We start from the raw sequence: 5,435 nt of genomic DNA, 5'->3' as shown, positions 1-5,435 counted from the left end.
TACCACGGCCTATGGACCATGTGACAGAGAGGAGAGAGCTAACCTGGACACGAGTCACTTCAATTCGACTGTCTCGCACATGTCCGAGACAACTTGGACTGTCTCGGGTATTTTGGTCTTAACTCCCTCGTCCGACCTTGGAATAAGAGGAATCAAGATGCGTTAGAAATCTGACAAAAAGACCTATAACTCTTATCTTTTAAGATTCTTCAGATTCGAAGTGAGTCATAGTCAAAATCTTCATTCTTCTCCAAGACATACTTTGTGTCTCGCTGGTGTAAAATAGCGAGAACGGTCTCGGGTATTTTGGCTCTAACTCCCTCGTCCGACCTCAGAGTGAAGTGATCCAAGGTGCATTAGAAATCTCGTGAAGATCTCTACAACCTCCCATGAGAGATACACCCATGGGATGAGCGGTACATGAGTAGTTCTTACTCCTTTATGGGTGAAACGTAACCCCAGGTCGAGTAGCTTCTTCGTTATTATATCATCCCGTTGATTTGTATGCTTTATTAACTCGTTTTGTGCATTTATTAGCTTTTCTATGATATCAGATAATCCTCCTTGATGCGGATAATGATGTTCATCGTATTCTTTTCATCTCGAGTTGCGTGCGGGATCCATAGGCAATTTTTGACGCCTACAGATACCCCCTCCAAAGTGTTTCAGTCTCGTTTTTTTTATAGAAGAGTCTGGAATACTTTGGATATGATAGGACCAACCTTCAGTCGGCGTAAAAGGACCTGTAATTGGCTTTAGCTTTTAACTTCTTCAATTTTTAGCCTATTCAGTATTTTGTCAAAAAGCTAAAAAAAAATTGGTGTTGCGTTTATCGTCTGACTGTTGTCAAAGTCTCAAACTGAAACTAATGTATCGGTTTCTGATCTTAGCTCGTGTCATTGAGTCGATGTTGAACTGATTATCTTCGTCGGAGATTCATATCTGAATCACGATCGAACTCCCTAGGATTATCCTTTGCTTTAGAATTGATCGAAGCCTTGTTTTGGTGAAAATTGTCGACACATTGACCTTCATCGTAATGTGTTGACTAGCGTTGACTTTCATCGTGATGCATTGACTGGCATTAACTTTCATCACAACGTGTTGATCGTCGTTGACTTTTATTGCATCGTGTTGATTGGTGTTGACTTACGGCTACACGTTGACTAGCATTGACCGTCATTGTAAAGCGTTGACCAATGTTGACTTTCATTACAACGTGTGGCAGTACCAAGTGTAGAGGCTGTAATACCAACTATTGAGGCTTGGTTCTTTTGCATATATGGATTTCACCTTTGCGTCCCGTTATTTATTTACTTAACCACAGGGGAGTTTTGGTTGTAGGTTCAGCTATTGGAACTAATACGGCTATCATTGTAAATGCTTTCAAAGTTTCTCATGGAGACTTTGGCTGACATTGATGTTGTCTTGGGTGCTTAAGTCACGAGACCAACTAATGAAGCTGATGCATCAATGACTATCGAACTTATAGGATTCTTGGTAAATCTTCAGTCATCAACGGATTTGATAAGCCTTTACCGACTACCGTTTGAGTCGAGCTAGCATGCGGATTGTTTAAGTCCATTCTGCATATGACGTTGTACTAAAAGAATGAATTCTTTTAGACTTAGCGCTATGATTTTGAATACATAGACTTAATCATCCCTTGCGGGGTGCTCATAGGATTTTTGGCAAACCCTCAGCCATCAACGGATTTGATATACCTTTACCGATTACCGTTTGAATCAGGCTAGCACGTGAATTATTGGAACTCGTTTCACATGTAATGTTATGCTAAAAGAATAAATTCTTTTAGACTTAGTGCTATAATTTTGAATACATAGACTTCGCCATTGTTACGGAAATAGGTTACCTGGCAACGCGTATTGGACGTAGACTTGAACAAACCTTTGATCTGGGGTTACCCTTAAGAATATTATGTGTAATATTCTCCAGAAACTTCCCGCTGAAAATAAGGGAAACAATTTAGACTCATATACTCATTGGAGTATCACAGAGAACCAGTTTAACTTCTTATACTCATCGGAGGATGGGAGCAGTTTAACCTCATATACCTATCATATGATAGGAGTAGTTTAACCTTATATACCTATCAGAGGAAGCCGTTCTCATTCGGCTTCTTTCGGCGTTATGATGTCGACGTCAACCAAGGCTTGAATACTCTTTTTTAGTGTAATACAAGTCTTGGTGGGGTAATGGACCCTCCTGTGGTACGCACAGTACTTAGGATCCGAAGTCTCGTTTGCTTCCTCGTGATTTGTAATCCGTGGTAGCTTGATTTTGTTGTTGGCGAGGAGATACTTGAAGATAGTTGGAACTTCATCACCTTTGAAAGAATACTCCTCCTAAAACTTCGGATTAAGAGTCCCTTGTTTCCTCCAAGGTGGATGTTGATGAATATCCTTAATAGTTGTAGGTACTTTAGTCGTCGATTGGCCTCTCTCAAACTCCTTTCTTTTGAGCAAGCACTCGTCCTGTTCTCCACGTAGTTTTAATTCCTTTGATGTGGTTGAGGGGACAATCCCCATGACTTCGAGGACACCGATGGAGAGATTGTTATGGCAAGTCTGCAAGATAAACTCCTCTGTGACAGGATACAATTCATTGTCTTATTGCGAAAGCGTTTGACAAAACTGTCAACCGACTCACCATCCTTCTGCTTCTCATCCAGAAGATCTCTGATCGACACTTCAGTATCATTGTCAAAGATGTTGTTGAGGAACCATGTCGTCCCAGCAATTGATGCTTCCCAGCTTGAGACATTGATACCAATCGAAGGCCGCCCCGCGAAGGGTGCCCACAAATGATCGAATCATCAGGGGTTCATTCCCGGAGATCACTCCCAAGTAGGACTTGAAATAAATTAAGTGTTGAGTGGGTGAGCCTCTCCCGTTAAATGGTGTGAAGTTAATTGGGGTGAACTTCACCGGGTACGGGATTGAATCCTACTCTCTTGGATATGGGCACGGAATGTTTTTTCTCCTCACTTTTTGAGCGGACATTAAGGCATTAACCTTATTCTCCAGCTCTTTCATCATCTTGTCGTCGTCTACATCTTCAATCGAAGGACGTTGAGGAGAATGAGTTGGACCACGCTAGCATTTTTATTTTTAGGGGATGCATTTGAATCACCCCCAGTGTTATTGAGGGGTGCGATTGGACCACTCCTAGTATTTTTGGGGGGTGTGTCAGCCATGATGACTTCGTCCACTTTTGGATCGCTGTCAACTACGATGTTCTGGGTGCGACGGTTGGATTCAGCTTACTGGTTTGATAAAGCTTGAAGCTGTTGGTCATGTTACTCCCTCACCCGTTGCATGTTCAGCTCTATTTGCATGTTCATTTCAGCTCTAAGCTCTTCTCGTTGTCAAACTAAAGCCTCTTGAAGCATTTGAGCCAATTGATCTGGAGTGATCATGAATGACTCCCTTGCTTCCCCTATGCTGGATATTATGTCGTTAGAGGCAATTGCAGAACACGTATCTGAGGGTTCATCATCTGAAGCAACTACGGAGCAAGTGTCTGACAGATCGTTATCTGAAGGTAGTCATTTGTGCATCCTCAGATAATCCCTATGTCCGATGGCTTCTAACTGAAGCCGAGACATTCGTTGGGTAATTCCTAGACTGACTTTTCCTCCCGGGCTAAAGTCAGAATTAGGATCATTCAAGTGCCGTGTTAATTTTCCTTTGTCAACCATGTTGATGGTGACTTTAGGGAATTCATCATCCTGAATGGTAAATTTTCTCTCGTGGAAGCATTTTGGCTTAGACTTCGAGGCTTCAGTGACAAGCTTCTCGAATATCAAGACCCTTTGTGAAATAGTCCTGGGGTAGCTACATTTTGATAACACCATATTGATGAGCCTCTCACATGGACAGTGAGAGATAGTTTCTTGGACATCCTTCTTTTGGGATTTGTTCACACCCCTAATCTGATGGTGCAGGTCATTAGAGCAATCCATCGCTTGTTGGTATGATACCCCAAGTATAACGTTATCTCTTGACAAACACGTTTTATTTTGGGGATGAAGAGCCTTGTTGACATTCTTGGAATGATTCGTTGTCTCCTTTGAATGATCCAAGGTCGCATCAGGAGTCGCATATTTATAACCACCCCCTGCGAGCGTAAGGTCTTAACAGGCTCCTGGGTTCCAATACGAACCCCCAGGCAATGAATGCCAGGAGTCCTATTGTGCATGACACATGAACACATACAATGAGGTGCCCCTGTTTGTTTGGAGGCAGCGGGACACCTTTGAGTGGTCTTTAGCTTAACAGGAGTGTTTGTATGACCCCCAACCTGAGGAACTACTCGGGTTTTATTCACCGGAGCTTTGCCTTGATCTTCATGTAGAGGACCCAGGTGATCTTTTATCGAAATCTTAAATTTGGACAGATCCACACTGCCCTAGGGCATCGTCGGAGGTGTGGGGGCAAGACGAGTGGGCTCAGAGGCCGACGAAGTTAACTTCGGTGTTGTTTCGGCCTTTGGCACCCAGACTTGTTTGGATTTCGGTGTTTTTTGGCCACCTCTTCCTTCTGCATGCCTTCAGTTTTTCGCATAAAGGCACGCCTACGTGCGGCACATGCACATCGCTTTTGGATGCGCTCCTTAAAGGTTGAACGAGTCCTTTTGATAAGAACTCATTATCTCGTCGATGGTTTGAAGGAAGTAGCAGAAGCTTGCCATTGAGGCGGCTGGATTAAATGACGCTTCCTAGACTCTAAGTCTACATAGTAGAGAACTCCATCGACTTGTTCTAACGCCTTGGCAATTTGATGAGTTTAGCGTTGGCGTCACCTCTGACGAGCCCTATTCGTCAGAGTTGGCATACCTTGATTGGATAACTTCTTGATTTGAGAGGAGTTATGGTGAGCAGAGTCATTTGTAGCCTTAATCGATGAATACGCTTCCTTCAAAGACGTGACGAGCAAAGTTATCTGTAGCCTTTATCGACGAATACGCTTCCTTCAAAGACGGGATCTTTCCGCACTTGCAGGGAGAGGAGGATTTTGATGAAGACAAGGAGAAATATTCCTCGAATTTAGCTTTGTCAAACTCGTACTCGACCTCTGAATCAACCGAGATCTTGATCTTCGGTTGTGGCACGATAGCCTCGGTGACGAGACGGTTGGCTCTCACTGTGGTTGTCAGCGTATTTGGGTCAGAAATTATTTTTTTATTGTATAACTCGTTACAACTTTGATCGTTATAACAAGTTCAAAAAGATTGGTCTTTTTATAAGACCTTTTCACAATAATAATTACAATCTCCTTTAAACAACACACAGATCCTATTTATTAGTCTCTATTTGTGTAGGATCTTTGCATGTGCCGGGGTTTATCCGTGGACCGCCTCGGATCAGATTCGATTGATATAAGATTGATTAGAGCTCTTACTTCACAAAAGAA

This window comes from Asparagus officinalis, chromosome 3 (genome assembly GCF_001876935.1).
Source record: "Asparagus officinalis chromosome 3, Aspof.V1, whole genome shotgun sequence".
NCBI lineage: Eukaryota > Viridiplantae > Streptophyta > Magnoliopsida > Asparagales > Asparagaceae > Asparagus > Asparagus officinalis.
The sequence above is the reverse complement of the archived record's forward strand: the minus strand, read 5'-3'. Positions refer to the sequence as shown.